The sequence below is a fragment of the Ochotona princeps genome, chromosome X (assembly GCF_030435755.1).
Source record: "Ochotona princeps isolate mOchPri1 chromosome X, mOchPri1.hap1, whole genome shotgun sequence".
NCBI lineage: Eukaryota > Metazoa > Chordata > Mammalia > Lagomorpha > Ochotonidae > Ochotona > Ochotona princeps.
The window spans coordinates 76,897,897-76,919,089 of NC_080865.1; the positions used below are offsets into that span (position 1 = coordinate 76,897,897).

The 21,193-nt window shown below is 34.9% G+C and overlaps 1 protein-coding gene across 1 annotated transcript in view; it reads left to right on the plus strand.

Moving 5' to 3' along the window:
* The window catches only part of HTR2C (5-hydroxytryptamine receptor 2C), a 214,302-nt gene that overhangs the window by 11,121 nt on the left and 181,988 nt on the right, over nt 1-21,193 (plus strand). Inside the window, exon 2 of the mRNA XM_004590205.2 lies at nt 15,094-15,154. The gene's annotated coding sequence lies outside the window, so the exon portion shown is untranslated. The remainder of the gene's footprint in view (nt 1-15,093; nt 15,155-21,193) is intronic.

The window sequence follows — 21,193 nt, forward strand, 5'->3', positions numbered from 1 at the left end:
TTATAAGCAGGTAAAGGCAATTTCAAGGGAAAAGTTATAGTTCTTCAATTTATGGCACAGGAAATATTGATTTATCTCGCCTTCTCTTTCACTTAGGATGAATGAACGAGAGATGTACCATCATTTGCTTCAGTTGGGCCTTAGTTTCCACAACTCTGATGTTATTAAAGTGTGTATGCCATCTATAGGATCCTTTAAAGCAACATTTTCTAATAAACAAATATAAAATATGAAAATCACTGAGATTAAGTCAATTATTTCCTTAGGATTTAAATATAGAGACACAAATTTTATGTTCCATTAAATAGGGGAAAGAATATGGAGAAGATCCTACTAATCTTACCATTAAAAATTTAAAAGTCAGAATTAAAAGAGCAAAAAGCATTCTACATCCAAGGAGATAATATATTGTTATGAAGTTATTCATTTTTTATTAGATATTTGTACTTCACTTTGGGTAGGTACCATTTTCAGAGTAGCAATGAACTTTGTTTGAAACCATATGGTTTCCTGATTCAGAACGAAGCAACAAGGTGAGATGAAGGCCCATTTATTTCTGTAGCACGATAAAGAATACATCTTTGACAACACATATGTTGTTAGGAATTACTAAAAAATATTGTACTCCCAGATAACTTTCTCAGGTTAATTTTAATAATGCTTGTTCTTTCCGCCTTGGAAATTCTTGGTTCACTTTCCCCATTAACTTTCAAACTATTAATCCAGCTTCAGAATTACTTTTGGAAAATGATATTCAAATGTGCCATGCTTTCTGTCTCCCCTTGCTATTCCAGACTCAGGATTAGTCCTTGAAAACTCACTTCAGACACCAGTTCCATTGTCTAAACTCTGAACGTATCCTGCTCCACTGCAGTCACCTAAAATGCTGGAATATTGCTCAACTGCTGGGCAGATCATATGCAGAACTAATAGCAACCAGCTGCCCAATTACCTGTCAAACCCCAAAGAGAAGCAAAAGGATTGTAAAATGAGTTGTGAAGTAATAAGCTTCAGGTAGAGAGAACATTTTAAAATGTTTGTGGACAAATTCTCATGCTTAATTCAGAGAAAGACACATTGTTTCCTTGGAGAGGATGGAGAAAAAAGGATGCTGCATAGCATATACATCCGGCAAGCACTGCTTAAAATTCAAATGTGTAATGATTTTGTACGGTCAGTGTAAAAGACTGCTGGCCATATAAAAGAATTCATCTAGGTCACACCCACATCCACAACACCAGAATTTCAATTTCAAATAAAGTATTATTCCATTGGCAGCATGGAAATGACACTTAGCACATTGTAATGTTCTTGATTGTTATTTGGTTTTAAACTTGTACTTGCGATTTCAAAGCCTCCTACCTGCCAGGCATTGTGTTAAACATTTTGTATGCATCATCTCTGTTTTTGAATCTGATCCTTGTTACTCAATGATGAATCCACAAGAACAATAACATAAGATATTCATGCATGTACACCCCAACTGCTTTTTGTTCATATCACTGCATGTTGTGATTCTTTCCGTACGTTTGCTGAACAATCAATGCATAAAAATATACAAGCAAAGGGTAAAATATATTCTAGTACAGATTTAGAATTAAATGACCTTATTCTAGTCTTGTATGAATCTCTGTATCCTCATCTGTTAAAAGTAAATCAGGCTGAATGGCTAACTACAATTATTTCAAATTGCTAATTATTTCAAATTGCTAATTATTTCAAATGGCTAACTACAATTATTTCAAATTCTGAAAATCTGCTTCAAATATCAATAATCTGGCAGTTGCTTATTATACCCTAGGGAAAAGGTCGTGACTGTGTAACTACAGAACAATTCCTACACAGGCTGAAGCCAGTCTGTACTTCAAGTCTTGGACTTGTCATTTTCCATTCACTCCTGTGCCCTACATTTGAAATGATTCATATTTTTAAAATAGTTGTATGAGTGAAAATGATTCCTCTTTTGCTCTTTCATTACTTAAATTTAAGAGGTCATTGACATCCATAACAAATTAAACATAATCATTTCAGGTGATTTAAATTAAGTTGTTTGTGGCCAGAAACCCTGCACCAGTGAAGCAATTTAGTCATATGACCAGACCGAAACCTTTAAGATTGTCTTATAGTTACTTCATCAGATCACAATCTGGCTTCCTTAGGGTAAGCAATGTTACTAAAGAATTATTTTAATCATTTTTTTCTCAGTAAAATTTTTAACAAGTTTCTAGCCACCTTGAGTACTGAATTATAAACAAAGTAGATACTTTTAAGGGAAAAGAGAGAAGGATTTAAAGCGTTATTTGAAATTCAACGTATTTAATAACAGCAGAAGTTAAGAAGCATATAAAGAATAAGTGAAGTATGTTTTGACAATCTCTCTCTCTATATATATATGTATATACACATATATATGTATACAAAGTGTGCCAGTGGTATACATTTTCAACCTTTGAATGTAATTCTTCTGCCAATAGTAAAGAAGAAAATTGTGCGTGCTTATGTTTTCTGATTTTAGAAGAAAATTCCATGAAAGCTTCAGAAAAAATGAACACATGCAGCATATACAAAACTCCAAATTGTTCAGTCTTGCTGCATATTTGCTTATGCAGATAAATTTTCTGAGATTAGGCTTAATATCTGTTTTCTACTTTGGTTTTAACAGTTGTTTTTTATTTATTTAAATATTTATTTATTTAAATATTTAGTTATCCTTGTTGGAAAGTCAGGTTTACAGAAAGGAGAGACAGAGAGAAAGAGCTTCAATCCTCTGGTTCACTCCCCAAGTGGCTGCAACGGCTGGAGCTGAGCTAATCCGAAGCCAGGAACCAGGAGCTTCTTCTGGGTCTCCCATGCAGGTTTGGGCCATCCTCTACTGCTTTACCAGACCACAAGAAGGGAGCTGGAAGGGAAGTCGATCCCAAGGCATGGAGCCTGAGGAATTTAGCCACTAGGCTACCAAGCAGTCCCATCCCATTTTTTAACTCTTTAAGTTCTATTCTGTGTATATTAACGTTTTTGTTCTATTCTGTTACAAATCTTTTCAGTCTAAGAGTGTTTCTTGCATTCTATTTCTGTTTCCTCCCTAGTTAATGTTAATTTTGAGCAGAAGCAGCAATAGAGGTAGACATGTTTAATAATATAATCATAGAATATCCTTATTTACTTACTTGTTACGTGATAAAACGTTTATAGTTTCTTTCTATTTTTAAGATTCTTTTTTATTTGAAAGACAGAAGCAGACACACATACACATGGAGAGAGAGAGAGGAAAAGAGGTAGATAGATAGATAGAAAGAGAGAGAGAGAGATGAGGAGACGAGGAGAGAGAGATCTTCCATCCACTGGTTTCCTCCCCAAACACCTTATTGTGTCAGGCTAAAGCCAAAAATCAAGAGCTCCATCTGAGCCTCCCATGTGAGTAACAAAGTCCCCAAAACTTGGGTCATCTTCTGTTCCCTTCCCAGGCTCATTAATAGAGCGCTGAAGTAGAAATGGAATAGCTGGGACTCATGTAGCAAGAGTGGTTTAAAACACTGAACCACAACACAGGTCCCAAGGGCATGCATTGTTATGTTGCTTATAGAGTTGGAGAAAATTAAGGGTGAGAAGAGTTAGATTAGACCTTGGATAACAGTGTCACTCAGAGTTAGTTGTAAAAGTGGATTCAAACAAATTCAAGCTTTTTCATTCAAAATCCTGTTGTAAATCCAGTACATCCCCTTCCTCTCATGTCATGGATATTTACTTTACGGAGAACTTAAGTGCTCCCTAATAAATACGGTAGTTAAGAAATTACATACAGATATAGATGTAGGGGCGTGTGTGTGTGTGTGTGTGTGTGTGTGTGTGTGTGTGTGTGTGTCTGTATAGATAGGGTAATGTTACTCTAAGATGATTAAAAAAACACGACAAATGTTTACTTGTCCTCAGGGGAGCAGACAGTTATTTGCACACGGTCAAGGGTTAAATAAACAGACTGATGGGCAATATGACATTGACAAAAACCTACAAAAATAAAAGCAAAATCACTTTTTACAGAAAAAAAATTGGAGGGCTGTCTATATAATTGCACTTTGACGAAGTAATATTTTCTGAAAGTTCATGAAATCCTGTTGAATTTCCTCTTCAAACTTTTCAGAAGAGTACTCTTTTGCAGCTATTAGCCCTACTCCTATTCACATTTTTAGGTGATCTCTAGATTCCACATAGCAGAGTACCTTCTACCCATACTCCAGTGCTTGTACTGAGTGTAAAGTTTTCTACCTCAGCTGCATGCATATTTTAAAGGAAACAATGCATTCCCGAGCAATTTAATATTGTATAATCTAGGTTGCAACGTTTACAAGATACTGTGCCTGTGAGTGAGGTATTAGTGCTTGCATACAATGAATGTTTTGGAAAACATATCTTAAGAAAAATTTTATTCAGTATAACATGTTTCTCTTCGTTTTTAATACAGAATCTAAAAAATATGGAATTATTTTGTCATGAAGACAACGTTCGGAGAAGAGTTTTTAGTGGAAGTTCATTAATAACCTACTAAATGTTTTTGTCCATGCTTACTTAGCTTATGATTGAGGTTCATGAATACGAATCTTCATTTTAATATAATCTCTATTTTAGTTGGCTACATAGGTTATTTGTAAAGAAATCTGGAGGAAAAAAAGAAAATGTGTGATAAGTATTCATCCAGAGGTTTTTGAAATGACATCTCATATGATCTTCTTGCCCCAGCATTGGACTTTATTTTTTAATGAGGAGTACTCAGTTTCCTAGGTTTTATTCAGAATTCCTTTGAGTCTTTGGGGTGAATCCAGCACATGGGGAGAGAAAAGGAAAGGTCATTTATTGCTTGTTCAGATCCCTTGATCACAATCTCTAAAAAATACAGACCTGTGACTTTGTACTGGTGTACAATAATTTTAAAAGGATTATTGAAACTTTTGTCCTCCATCAGAACTTAACCAGTAGTACTGAATCCTGCTTTAGATCTATCTATGTAATTGTGCAGATTTTTTCCACTATTGACATCATCAAGAAACATCTTTTGAAAATTAATTATGCCTGATCTTGAAAAAAAATGACAAAGAATCCAGCATATGTTTTTAGAGTCACATACCTATTAAGCCAGTATTAAACAACTCTCAGATAAAATCAATTGTCAGAACACCTCATTCCAATTGGTTCCCAACACCATAAAGTTGTTCATGTTTATTAGAACATTTTTAGGAATACTAGCAAACCACTTTCTAATCCCTAAATGTGTGGATGACATTATGAAAGTAACAACACATTATATATTAAGTATTCTAATACAGCAACAAAACTAAAATATAATGATTACATTACTGAGTGACTTGTTGCTTCTATTTTAAAGATGAATAAATTAACATCTAAAGAGAGTATCTGACTTGTTCTATAACACACAGCCACTTATTGGCAAAGCTAGAGAGAAAACACAAATCTCTTAGCTTTGAAATCAGGTGCTTTTGCATCATGGTCCACTACCTCTTGAAGGCCAATTGGCATATTAAATGAGCTTTTAGAAATTTGACTACATTGTACTGCCCTTCGAGAACCATGCCATGCTTATTAATTTAAAATGAGCAGAAAGTACATTTGCATTTTTGGCTTTTAAAATTTGAAAGTACAAGTTGTGACTACATTCATGATTAGAATTTTCATTGCTACTGACATAGAGAGAAAAATACATATGTGAGTGTGTCACATGACATACATGGCATATATAATACATATATATTTGCAATTATAATGAAGCATGTAAAATATAAATATGAGTATTTTTTGATATCTAAAATAGGTAACTGACCAGTTCCCAGGCCTTGTGCACAGATTTATGGTAGCTTTAATTTCTGGATTTGTTAAGTCTGAAAAGATCAAGGCTGGATGCTTTCTATAAATTTAATCTCTAGAAATGTTTAAATGCAAGCATGAATCACTAGCTACAGAATTCCAACTTTCATCCATTATGTAATTTTTATAAGGAAACAAATCAATCGCCTCCATGTAGCTTTAAAGACAATGACTCTGAACTGCAGATGAAATCATAACGTGAACAATTAAATGAGTTCAATTGCATGATCTAAGAGGTACACAAAAATGATTTTTTTAGAATGAAGTCAGTTTATTTCTGAGATTCTTCAATTATTCAGTTGCATGTGTATCTTGCATAGATAGAATTGAATTAAAACCCAATGAAAACATTCACTTATGTTCCAATTAAATTTTTTTTTTAAGATTTATTTATTTTCATTACAAAGTCAGATTTACACAGAGGAGGAGAGACAGAGAGGAAGATCTTCCATCCAATGTTTCACTCCCGAAGTGGCTGCAATGGCCGGTGCTGCGCTGATCCGAAGCTGGGAACCAGTAACCTCTTCCGGGTCTCCCACACGGGTGCAGGGTCCCAAGGCTTTGGGCCGTACTCGACTGCATTCCCAGGCCACAAGCAGGGAGCTGGATGGGAAGTGGAGCTGCCGGGATTAGAACTGGCGCCCATTTGGGATCCTGTCACGTTCAAGGCGAGGACTTTAGCTGCTAGGCCACGGCACCGGGCCCGTTCCAATTAAATTTTAAGCAGTTGATTTTCATTTAGATGTGCTTAAGAGAAATCTTCAACAAATTGCATAGCCCAAGATCATCTTCATCACATATTTTGCTCGGTGGCTTAACTTTTCTGATTATTCAACCTTTTGATGTTATTACTAGATTACTAAGATTAATTATTGTTACTGTTACACCTGTAAGTACAGATCGGAATGTCTGAAATGGGAGTATATTGAGGGAAAAACGTCATGGGAATGTCTAAGAAACAAGAGAAAATGTAAAGGAATTAACCAGTATCAGCGTTTCCTTTCCACTAGTACATCCCTGACAATGCAGTTGGTGGAGCACATATGAGATAATCTCAAAAAGCTCACATGGCAGACACAAGTCAAACTTCTGCCATATAGTGCATTATGGCATTGTAGGTATAGATAATGGTAGAATGTTGAGCATCCTGTTGTCATGGTACGTTTAACAGCTTCATTGGGAGTCCTTTTATTCAGGAGTAGAGATGCAAACTGCGATGTATCTTCACTTCCTGGCATGCTAGTCCCTGTGTCTACAGAACAGCATCATGAAAAATAAATAAATTTTTTAAAATAAAGAGTACCTAAAATAAAAGGGAAGAAAACTGGAGTGGAGGGAACTCATGTAAAGTATATATTATAAAAAATCTATTTCTGGAATTCAAACTTTTTCACCAAAAAGTTCAGTCTTTCAATTCCAATTTTCCATGAGCTTTTCAAAGTCCTCTCATATATTATCTCATGGTAATTCCCCAACAACCCCAAGAGATGGAACATATGGACAGTGATGATAAAACACGTGCAAAGCACACAGCTAATACAGAGTTGAGCCAGAATTCAGACCTAAGGCTGTCTGATTACAAAAGCCATGTGCACTCATTTCATGGCACCTTGATTATTTTTAAAACATACAATTTCTGAAAGTTTATTTTTTATTGATTTGATAGGTAGAGTGACAGACACATCTCCCATCTGTTAACTTACTCCCCAAATCCCTACAACACCTAGGCCAGGGGGGGACACTCCCCAAACCAACAGCCATAAACTCCATTTGGGTCTCCTGGATGGATAGAAGCAATCCAAGTACTTGCACCATAAATTGCCACCTCCCAGGGTGCACATTAACAGGAAGTGGATGTGGGATTCATTTCTAGACACTGACAATGGAAAGGGGCATTCCAAGTGGCTTAATCCACACTGCCACAACACCAACCTCTAAAATACACAATCTTAAAAAGACATATACATACATATGAAATACAATTTCAAAGAACTAAATAGAAGGCAAACCAGGAGACATTAGTTATTTATCAGCTTCTGCAACTCCATAATTTTCAGAAGATCAGAGTTCAGCTTCAAAGGTGAAAAAATAGCTATTTACAATAAAATGAAGATGGAAAATGTGTGTGATATGATATATAAGAATACTTTCCAATAAAATAGAAAAACCAAAGAAATGAATCAGAATATTTTTAATGATACCAGAGAAATTCACCTTAAGTTCCCCCGAATCATATTTACTAGGAAGGAAAATGTAGTTATAGCAACTTGAGAAACACTTTGATTATACATTAACTGACATTAATCTTTGTGGGTGAATTAACATAATTATTAACATAATAAGTGATCACATTTTAATCTAATTTTGTTTGTGGTACTATATTTTGATAATTAGGTTCAAATCTAAACATGGTATCAGCATTTAAGTGCCAATTTTTTTTAAGATTTATTTATTTTTATTAGGAAGGCAGATGTACAGAGAGGAGGAGAGACAGAGAGAAAGATCTTCTGTCCGATGGTTCTTTCCCCAAGCGGCCGCGAAGGCTGGAATTGAGCCAACCCAAAGCCAGGAACCAGGAGCTTCTTCCAGGTCTCCCACGTGGGTGCAGGATCCCAAAGCTTTGGGCCGTCCTCAACTGCTTTCCCAGGCCACAAGCAGGGAGCTGGATGGGAAGTGGAGCTGCTGGGATTAGAACCGGCGCCCATATGGGATCCCGGGTGCGTTCAAGGTGAAGATTTTAGCCACATCAAGCCAGGTCCGTAAGTGCCAAATTTTGGAGTTCAATTTTCTGTGTTTTTTTTTTTTTTTTACTTTTAAACTGTTTTCTTCTTCTATGAAGCTACAGATTAGTAATATATTTCATATCAGATTTTTCCTGTGATTTTTGTCTATTGAAGCTTATCATTTCAAGTTGAGTAAATATTACTACTTTTTAAAAAATAAAATCAAAGGATAGCAAACAAATAAACCTTGTATCTAAAAATATTTTAAGGGTCAGTTTCCAGATGCTATTCAGAACAAAAACCTATAAACCTATGACTCCATTCAGATACTATTCATTCAGTATCCATTCAGATACTTTTGCAAGTTTCTAACTCAATTTCTGTACCTGTTAACTTTAAATGAAAATTTCTAGTATATATTCTCTTCTAAGGTCAGCAAAAAAGACACATAAGAGGGATAGATTTGCAAAACAAGGTCCAGATACCAGTCCCTACCACGCTAAACTTTCGGAATATCAGCTTGTGAGTAGAGAAGATAACGTATGAAGCACAATTTTTGCTTATGATAAAGAAGGTACAGAGTTTTGTCTTTTCTTGGATGTTTATGGGATTTGCAGAGAAGTCACAGGAATGTATTGTTCAGCTTTCAGATTGATGATTTTAAAAACTCATCCCAAATGAAAAAGTTTACATCATTCTGATTATTCATAAATACTGAATATATGCTGATGCCAGCGAGAAAACAGCAATATAAAAATTGACCTTTAAATGTATCTTATTTAATTAAAACAGGGTTTCTAATGCTTTGGTTGTCCCACCAGATTTGTCATAGTCTTAGTTGTTAGTTTTAATGTCTTACTCTGGGTTCCACATCACAGAGCATTAGGCTTAGTCTTACTGGTTTTTAATTAAAATCTGACTTTTCGTGAACCTTACAGATACAAAATGGTTACACTTTTATTTTTGTGAAATGAATGTATTCCACAATGAATTTTGCAATAATAAAAACTGTTTTAAAACATAGCTCCCTCATCCCCTGCCCTAGACAGTTAAAAATCCTTCTTTGTATCTCTCTTTCCCTACTCTGGGAACTTGCAGGACTAGTAAAGAGGGTTTAAAAATTGTGGTTTAATTCAGAAAACAAAGCATTCGTGTGTTCAGCTCAATCCTTAGTGTTTCCACATTTCCAAAAGTAATACAATGTTGCATCCACATTGATATCTTGCTTGTTGTTGTTCAACTTCATTTTGATGCTGAAAAATCAGTCAAAAGAAAGTTATCCTCTGAGTACTCTGTTTCAAAAACAATTCATTCAGAAACTCCAGTTTTAAACTCAGGGGAATTGAATTGCTTGTTCGTGTCCTTTCTTTTTTGCAATTCTGCCCAATCAAGACTCGCAGAGCGGGACTGTCCTTTCCAGACAAGTGATGTTCATCCCAACAAGCTTCTGTGTACATGATATTCGCAGATGAATGTCACATGAAGCGGTTGATTGAACAGCTCGCAAACTCTACTATAAAAGATACCTTTTAAAATGTACACATATTCAGAGGATTTTCACGAAATAAAATTGCTTGTCATTCTAGTTGACTTTGTATTATTATTTCTGCAATAATGATGTAGGATAACACATTAGTATGAACTTACAGTTGGAATATATTTAAGTTGCCACATTGATAATAATAATAAAAAACAAGTACCTAAAATCTGAACATGAAAACTGGGATCTGCTACCTAAAATGTGGTATTTAGCCTGTTTATCATTCAAACAATAAATCAAATAATACCTAATTAAAATTGTGAATAGATCCTATTGATAACATTGCTATATACATGTTCTGAGCTTATTTTCCTGAAATGCATGCACTCTGCATACGAGAAAATAACTTCTTATTGTCTGCATTGTGTTAAATAAAAGGAAATGATAGACAATGTGATCATTCACATTTAGAGGCATTTGTCCATTGGTTTTGTCTTATAATCATTCTTTTCATTTGTCATGTTCAATTAGACCCCTGATTACTTGTTCCAAATATCATCGATGGTCCATTCCATTGATCCCTCTGGCCTGACACAGTGATCTTACAAGGGAGTATCATAATAAACTAAGGTTATGCTTTAAGGAATACAGTTTTCAAAAGTTCATGGAAAATTCATATTAGGAAAGAAATTATGCATGTATTTCAAAACTGTTTTGCAATGAAGTGAGTTTGTTTGAATGCATCTACCATGAACTTTAAAGTATATATATTTATTTTTAGTTGAAATGCAGATTTACAGAGAGAAAGATCTTAGGCTGGTCAGAAACCATGAGCCAGGAGCTCTTGTGGGTCTCCAGTGTAAGTGCAGAGGCCCAAGAACTTTGGCCATTCTCCACTGTTTTCCCAGGCTATAAGCAGGAAGCTGGATCAGAAGTGCGACAGCCTGTATTCACACCAGTACCCATATGGAATGCCAGTGCTGTGAGGTGGAGGATTAGCCTGTTGTGCCACCGCATTAGTCCCTACCATGAATGTTTTAAAATACCTTCCTACATGATAACTTGCAAAGAAATTAAAAATGATTTAAATTAGTCAATATGTTTAGGAAAAGGAGCATGTGTATTTTATTTATTTTTTTAATTTTTAGTGCTATTATTTTCCAGGATACAACTTTTTGGTATAGGGATTCCCCAGGCCTCTTCCCCTTCATACCTCCCCATTTTCCTGTCTCACTATTTCCCACACAGTATTACAGTAGTATAGTCATTTAGCAATAGTCACAAATCTAACATTCTACTATTTAAGTGTGTCCTGACATTGTAGGCATTGGCAATGGTAGAGAATCTAGTTTCAAATTGTCGTATATTTAACTGTTTCATTGGGAGTCCTCCTTTCTTTTGTGAGTAAGGATGTGTACAGTGACATATCTTAACTTCCAGCTATACTAGTCTCCATTCTATAGCTCATCCATGAGAATATATTTTTATACTGGTTTACCTATATATCTATTTGTTTTATATTTTGCATGAAGAGTGCTTTATATTAGAAAGAGCATATGGTATTTGTTCTTTTGGGACCAGCTTATTTCACTGAGAATAATGGTCTCCAGTTGTGACTCTTTGTTGCAATTGGTAGAGTTTTATTCTTTTTGATGAGCGAGTAATATTCCATAGAGTAGATGTACAACAGTTTCTTTATCTATTATTCTTTTGAATGGTTACCTGGGTTGTTTCAATGTCTGCACTATTGTGGATTGAGCACAAATGTTTTAAATAATACACAAATAAAGCTCAGTGAAAGTGTAAAGCATTGCTTTGAACAAATGGTGGAAGAGATGAAATGGCTAAAAACCTACTGTGTGGTTTTACTTTTATGAATTTCCAGGACAGGCAGAAAAAAAAATCTATTGTGATGGAAGTCAAAAATAGCTTGCCTGGCTTTTGGAACTACTAAGGAACAGACAGACGAAATATTTTCTGGGGTGGCAATTACTGACCCAAACTGAACATTTTAAATGTGTACATTTTATTACATGTAAATTATACTTTATTGACGTCAATTTCTTTAAAAAAAAGGCAGTCAAGGGTAACATTTGGTCCATCAAGGATTCTGTTTAATCCTCACCAGATGATTTCCAAAGAAGCGCTGTCCACTGTTTGGTAATTCTTGCATTGATGCTTCCTGTTCAGGATTGGATATGAACACTTTTATGAAGACTTAGCCACAATTACACAGCCATTTCTTTGATAGACATTCCACTTTAAATGCCTGCTTTTCTCTAGTTATTTCAACAAAGAAGAAATAAAGTACCAAATGTAATCATTAAATCTTTATTAGGTTCTTAAGACTTTTAAAGCAGAATTTTGAATTGTAACTACTGCTTTATTATATCTTCCCTAAGATAGATTAAAAGCGGGTCCAGCACTATAGCGTAATAGTTAAGGTCCTTGCCTTGAAAGCCCCGGGATCCCATATGGGCGCCGGTTCTAATCCCGGCAGCTCCACTTCCCATCCAGCTCCCTGCTTGTGGCCTGGGAAAGCAGTTGAGGACGGCCCAAAGCTTTGGGACCCTGCACCCACGTGAGAGACCTGGAAAGAAGTTCCAGGCTCCTGGCTTCGGATCGGCGCAGCACTGGCCATTGCAGCCACTCGGGGAGTGAAACATTGGATGGAAGATCTTCCTCTCTGTCTCTCCTCTCTGTACATCTGCCTTTCCAATAAAATAAATAAATCTTTAAAAAAAGATAGATTAAAAGCAAAATAGCAAAAACCTTTGTAGGAAAAGTATGGAAAAATTGTTCAGAATGATTACAAGATCATCCTTGATGTCGCTTTCTAACCCAGTTATTAGTATCCAAGGCAATAGGATTGCACTGGAAATTGAAGAACATTCTAGGCAATTGTTTTATATGAAGGAGTTGCATAGTGTTTAGATTCAGGTAGATCATGGTGCTGTCAGGGGCATCTTTATTTTCTGTTCACATTGCGCCCACAAAGGAAATACATCAGAGTCATAGTGGGAATTTTTGAAATAATAGTTCAGTAGCATTGAGAAATTTGGAATAATAAAACATTGATAGAAACCATATATACATACATAATTTAGGTATAAATACAGCTGAGAATAACAAAGGGAAGGTACATGATAGGAACAAAATATTAATTTGTAGAATGTTTTCAGGTGGAAAGAATTTGATAAGAGATTTACTTACACTTATCATATCCCAAATATTTTTAAGAATTAAGATTTTAGAAATTTATACTGAAATATTAACGATATAATAAAAAACATTTTCAGTTGGAACTCCTTGGAGACCATGAGTAAACACATAAGTAAAATCATTGCTCACGTTGTTCTGGCTGCAATTATCATAGCTGACCACTAGGGGGAGGTAATTCTGTTCACAACAATTGTTTGGCCACCACTTCTTAGGGCAGTTCAGCCATTAGGCAAAATCAAAGGAGAGCTGCGCTGAGTACAATGGATAACGACTGTGGAGTGATATGATCTCAAACTTTACTGCAGCATAATGCATGATTCTTATTGCAGAGACTAATAATGGCCACCAACTTCTTCATCAAGTGTGCAATCTCAGCATTGCTGCAAGATTGCTATTAATTTTGTACTTCTTGAAACCTGTTACATAGAACCAGTTTTATATGTTTCTTCCCACCCCAGAAAATGATTTTTATATTATACACTCCCTGCTATTGGATTAAATTAGAAAGTTAGTGTGACCACGTGCTCCCATATAGTCTTTTCCATGAGTCTTTGGACTACTTGGAGCAGTGAGACAGAAAAGAAAATGCTGGTTCAAGTTTGTAAATACAAATGTATTTCAAATTAGAACTAAACTAGCTACATTCTTACCCAAATGGCTTTTTCACTAACTTGTAGTCAAAGCTATTCTTCGTTGTCCTAAGGAATACTGTAATAGTAATTTTTTAAATACTACATTGTATTTTGAATAATGTAGTCACAGTACATGATTTAAAATTGTAGCTTACAATTTATTTCTTTAAATATTTATTTCTTTTCATTTGAGGGGCAGGTTTTACAGAGAGAGAAGTAGAGATAGAGAAGGTCTTCCGTCCACTGGTTCACTCTCCAGATGGTCGCAATGCCCAGAATGAAGCTAATCTGAAGCCGGGAGCCAGGAGCTCCTCCCAGGTCTCCCACATGGGTACAGGGGTTCAAGGACTTGAGTCATCCTCTGCTGCTTTCCCAGGCCAGAAGCAGGGAGCTGGAACAGAGTAGGAGCAGCTGAGACTTGAACTTACACCCATATGGGTTGTTGGCCTCTCAGGATGGAGGATTAGTCTGTTGCGCCAACCTGCAGGCTCCAGCCTTACAGCGTATTACATACATTTTATATTGAGCTTCAAATGTTAACTTATGTAAATAAGCTTATGAGCCAATAAAATATTTTCATATCCTTAAACAATATAGTAATTAACATGCCCTATATATTTCTCATCACTCTAATGGGGCTCACATCATTCTGTTTTATTTCTTGTCTGGATGAAAGAGTTAGCTTTGCAGTTTAAGAAAATCCCTGTATTTAAAACTGTTTGGTCGTGTTTCATGTTTTGGGAAAATTTTGGTACTTGAAATGTATTACCATTGCTACACAAAATTTATTTATTATTAAAAAAAGTAGCTGTTGATATTCCTTTCAATCTTAACAGAAAACTGGATAGGAAGTACTGAGGTGACTGGAGCCAAACACCATGACATGGGGTAAGAGTACCTCAAGCAGAAGCTTAGCTTTCTGTGCTGCAGCACCCATGCCTACTTAACTGATTTTACTTTTCTCTTTGGCAGATGGATGAACACTGATACTTTGCTAATATTTTGCTGTTTAAAATTCATGTTATGCAATTAGACTTTCTTCTGCAGTTCATGGACTACAGCATCATTACTTTTTCAGTTCTTTATAAGTAGATATTTGAGATCATTTAAATAGCACCTTAAGTATACAATTCTTAGTATGTTTTTCAATGTTTGCTTTTAGGGTTATCAGCTAATACCCGCAAGCATCGTAGGCCAACTGGTGCCGTCCTTCAGAAGTAATTGTAAGTATATCCATAAGCATGACTTGTTCTTAACACTCAACTATTATATTAAAGTAATTCCTGTTATCTTGCTAGCATAGACCTACCTCTGAACTAATAAACAAACTATGTATGGCTTACCATATCTGAAAAAGAATGTTCTATAATTAACAACCACATTTTAATGCAGCCAGAATAGGGGAAAAGAACTCAGATCATTTGTATTACCAAGTAATGTGTGATTCAAACACCTACAAAGTTAACACACACAAAAACAAAAAGTTAATCTTCACCCCACCTTTACAACAAACAAATGTAAAATAAGATGGCATAAATTGGGACAATTTGACTAATGGAGAAGAAAAATCAATGTTTAGTTTTCTATCTGAGTAACAGTCTTATATCCATGACTAGCGTGTAGAAAATGCAGATATGATAAATTTTAGGAAATAAACTTCTTTAACATATTTTTGATGGATGAACCTAAAAACCTCATGAGGTTAAACTAGAACACATAGAATTTGGTTTCTCAAAGGGGGTTATAAAATGTAAAGGCTAAAATCCACGCAGCCAGAGAAAGGGACATCTTTACAACTTCTATAGATTTTCAGAACATGGTTATTTGATTGGATAAACACATAACAAGTTAGGAAAGATGGGTGGAAATTGGATCAACTACTTATACTCAAAATTGTGCTGGAAATCCTCAGATTGTTGTTCACTCTCATAATCATGTACGAATATTTAACACCACAAAATGTCTCTGAGATGATAATGCAGAAGAAGGAACTGATAGTACAATTCAATTTTAGTCAAATTATGGCACTGTTATTATTAAACATATTGTTTGACGTTTTGTTGTTCATATGTTATTGCTTTTAAAGAAAGCAATGATTTTTCCATTGAGAGAGCAACACCAAAATCACTACATTAAAATCTGCGTGTAGTCAGAACGGCCGACATGGAATTGTCCTTCTCTATTATTTAGTCTCAGCAATTATGACGAGGGCAAAGGTAACACTTCCTTTGTTTAATCTGTATTGAAAGAGTTCTCGAGGCTGGAAAGAGCTTTCCATAAGGAAAACAATTGAAAAGGGGGACATATGGGGAAAATTCAAGGAAATAAAATACATAAAATGTGAAGAGTCTCAATGCAGCCCTTGAGAGCTGAAGCTCCAGTGTTGCCGTCAACTGTCTTCGCCACCTCGGTGAAAGCAGGTCCGCCCCACTCAGGCTTTGAGCAATGTCCACACTGAGCTGAGTCCCAGGCAGCGATGGCATCATGAGCCCCACCCGGTTGTAAAAATCAAGGTCAGCCTTACTACTAGAATGTGAAGTCAGCCAATGGCACCACTCTGTCCTTGTACTCTCTACCCCTCGCGACTAAAACCATAAAAGTCCTCTTGCTTCCCTAGTAGGTTTCTTTGTGCATCAAACTTAACACTTTGCTCTCATACAGCTGTTACTTGGGGAAGATCTAATATGTAAATTCATCTGAAGACGAATACCTAACCAATCCTATGCTATCCAGAGGCATATTTTCACAGAGAAAAAGCACCACTTCAATCATTGAATTTCTTGACGGGCTGAAAGGGAAAACGTGCCGCCCTCTTCATGGAGGTCATTGCCTGCTTCACTTCTGCATAAGGCTGGCCTTTTCAGGGCGTGTCAATGATGTGAAAAATGTATGTAGAAAACACTCAAATGTTAAAGATTAGAAAATGGTTATCTTTGCCAAAACATGCTGTTAATGTTGAACTAATCATTTTTACTGTATGAAGAATATCAGGATTTGTCTTTATAATGTAAATGTCTGAAAGGTGATATTCTTTGGGTTTTTGAAGTATGGATCTTTGGGGATTGGTAGCTAGCTATGCTATCCAAGATTCAATAGATCTTAAAAATACAAATCAGTTCACCTGATTTATTTCTACTAACTTTCAAGCTTAGCATTACCTTCCCTAAAGCTTTGCTTATGCTACCTATGTTATTCAATATAAATGTATTTATATGAACATCAAGGTAACAATTTAGGTAATGAATTTAGTGCCTCCTATGAGAAATGATCAATCGGACAGCTGTACTCCTGAGCTGGACAAGGTTTGTAGCATCAGTAAGTATTAAAGATGAATACTGTCTTGTTTTCGGTGAAACTAAGTCACTATTTAAAAATCTTCATGGAGAAGATTAATGAAATGGAGAACTCTTTGCATACATTTGCTTCACACTATTGTGACAGGATTTATAATTGTCGTTCTCTTGACACTTAAATCAACAATTCAAGAATCTTTAACCTTGTAGTTACGTGGCTTTGCAGTCTTCCAAATAAATACATGTTCAGGTAACAGATTGTATAAAAATTATATGTTCTTCAATATAATATAGTCAATACTGGATCTATGAATATTACAGAGTTCTTTGCTCCAAGTTACTTTGAAAAGATATAGGGGTCATAACAAATATCAAATTTTGCCTGTATTGATGGATAATTCCAGGATTTCACTTGACAGTTTATTGTTCTCATCTGTTTTATTAAAAAATGATGGGTTCTCATATTTTATGAAATGCACATTCTTTATTGCTCGATAGCTTTTTATTTGATTAAAATAGATTGAAAAGAGTACAGAATTAAATGTGTTAAGAAATGGAATATAGTGTATTTTATGCGTGATCACATTTTTAACTGCTTATAGGAACTAAATTTGTACATGAAACATATGTATATACTAAATAATCAATGTAATAACTACTGAACTTATAATGATAAAATAATAATACCTGAATAATAAAGTTGCTTAATCAGGCATGCTTCTTAGTAAATGAATATTCAAAACACAGGAAAGTGTGTGAATACAATTACATATTCTGTATATATTTTAAATAAATAAGCCAAAATAGAAACAATGCATTATAATAATCAGTGGAACCAAAAAATATGAGATTAAATAAATACATTAAGAAAGGTCATTACATTAGTTTTGTATATGATCCAGTTGATAACTGGTAAGACTTTGGGTCACGTGTATTATTTTAAGTGTCCTATGTCCAAATTCAAAAGGCTACCATAAGTTACAATGTTTATACTGCAAGATATTTCAGCTTACACAAAATAAGTTAAATAATAAATAATTTTAAAAAATCACTTTGAAATGAAAAATTAGCCAGTTTCAAAATGGGGTTATGCATCCATTCAGACCAGATAATAATAATAAAATGGTTACATTTGTAAATTTTCTCTTTTTGAACAACCACATTCAAAAATATTCTTTCAAATTATATATTCTCAACATTTACCTCCTTAAACATAAATGTGGATAGAATTGCAGTAAGTAAATTAATGTATGACATGTAAGAGATTATGATCAAAGTGGTTATGACAAAATGTTTTCATTTAGCTATTTTAACTTGTTATTAGTCTTAACTTTAGTGTATATTACTCTAATTTAAAAATAGCACATATATTTCAGATGTTTCTTTTAATGGCTTAGAAGCTTTTATGTGCTGTGTGATGTTAAAATTTTCATAGTCTATCATGTTTCCATGAAATTTTACTCTGATTGAGAAATTATTCTTTCCCCACCAAAACTAGACATATGGCCTAGAAAAGTAAGACATTGTCTATTTACAATTTATAATAAAATCTAGGTACAGTTGGGCATTGAGTTCTCTCAAAGCAAATCAGTAAAGACAGCAAAAGACTGAAACCAGTGCTAAGAGCCTTGGTAAAATATGAAAACCAAATCATACATTTGTAGCATATCCGTTAAAAGAAGACATCAATTTAAATAAATACATAGCTAACTGCCATTCCATTGAATATTCTCATTGACTTCATAGGACTTTGATTAGTAAGCAGACACAATAAGATTCTTTGCATCATAAGAATAAAAACATCATTCAGATTGTTGGACTAAGCAAGCAGCTATGCCATCCTTGAACTTCTTCCTATACCTTGTACTGCCTAAACAAATTTATCACAAACTCCTTTCAGTTTTGGCTTCTGAATCTCTTTTCTCCATTTTTGCAATCATATCATTTGGACTATGTACTCTTGTCTGAGTGATAGATTCATACTCCCAAATTCATTTTTATAATTCTCATAGAATTTAAGATAAATACCAGTAACTTCCTCATGGTTTCTAAGATTCCTCCTGGTCTAGCCTCTGTCTACCTCTTAGTTGGCATATTCCACTCTTTCCCAGAACCCCCATAATGAATGTTTCAGTCAACTGGCCTACTTTCAGTTTCTCAAACTTATGTTCTCTCTGATCACAGGGATTTGATAGATATTGTGGATTTGTTGAGCTGGCCACATTTACATATTACCCATCTCTCCCGACGCTCACAGCACCACTTAACTCTGCTTAAACCTAAGCACAAGCTAAATGTCATTTCTTCTGAGAGCAGGACAGGCTTCCTGTCCACCTGATGCCATAGAATAGGACAGCATCCTGTTAAGTACTGTAAAAGATAACACTGGGCATCCTTCTGTCATAACACTGCTTCATTCATTTATTAAACATTTATTTTATGATTCTATCAGTATTACTCTCTGCTCAATTAGATGTGAACTCTGGGAGACAAGGGACAATATTCTTGTTTGCTCAGTATTCTCAGTACCTAGCGCAGACCCTACTATGTGTCAGTGATTCTCTAAATATTCGTTGACTGAAGAACTGAATTCCACAAATCAGTAATAACAAGTCATTTGTATAAATTTGGGGGGTACTCTGTCTATGGTTCTTCAATTGTAAAGGATATTTTTCTACTTTACAGTAGTGACTATAATCTCAGTGTAGGATTGCAAATGTGAACTCTCAGCTGGTAACTTCAACCACGGTAAATGTATTGCTATGACTTTACATGAATTGTTAGTTCTACAAGCTGCTGACACTTGCAACTGCCGAATACACATTGAAATTACTGAGTACTCCAGCAGAGAGTTTGAATGAGTCTCTTGATATTTTCATGCACCAAATAACTTTGTATTCACTCTCAAGATATCACATGACCAAATCATATCACTACAAAGGTTGTTAAGCAAGTAAATTCAAATACGTGATAAACGAGTTATACAGTAACCTGTAAAATATTAAAGAGTGCTGCTGTGGGGTTACATTTAACACTAAAAATATAGACTATATGATTATGCTTCAAAAAGCTTGAACAAAATTGGAATTCAAAAATAAGTTTGGTTTGGTGCAAAAAAATGTTGAAAACCATGCATAGTTTTTCTGTAATATGCTGCTTCCATGAACTTTCTGTAAGCTTTTCATCTCTACATAAGTAACAAATTATTGAATATGTGTAAATTATGTTGTATACATATTAATAAAGTTGAAATATGTTTCTAAATGAATACATTGCTAAGTGAGAGAATCCTCAGTACCTATTTCTCCTGCTTTACCTGATGTGCCTTACTTTTTTAAGTTTCATATTGTACTTTATCCCAGTGCATTGTGCTTTGTTATTTTGCAGTGACCTTAATTTATCTTAAATTACATAGATCTGCTATAGGCATGCATTTTATCATGCTGGCCATGAAATCTATTTTTCCAACTGTTAAAATATTGGCAAACAATGTTAAAATAGTGTGATGTGTCTCAGACCAGCATTTCTCACACCTTTCTCATTCTTCTGGGGAGCTTGTTCAACTGCAGATTGTAAGTCAGTGGTTCTGGGTGTTTCGAAGAAGCTCCCAAGTATGCACAGATTACACTTGGAGTAGCAAGGTTTTAGAGCAGGGATCAGAAAAGGTTATTTTGAAAAGAGTCAGACAATAAATATTTGGGGTGTTTTGAATACAGACTCAGCTCTGCCGTGGTAACTTGCAGCCAGTCACAGACAATATACCAATGAATGAATGAAGCTGGGTTCTAATAAAACTTAAGAATACTGACATTTGCATTTCTTACTGTTTTGCATATCATGATGTATTTTTCATGTTTTTATTTTCTTCCAACTGAATAAAAAAGGGAGACATCAATGTTTGCTCATGGACCATAGAAAGTATAATTTATAGACCACCATTCTAGGGTGGAAGATGCCGATGGGTAATTT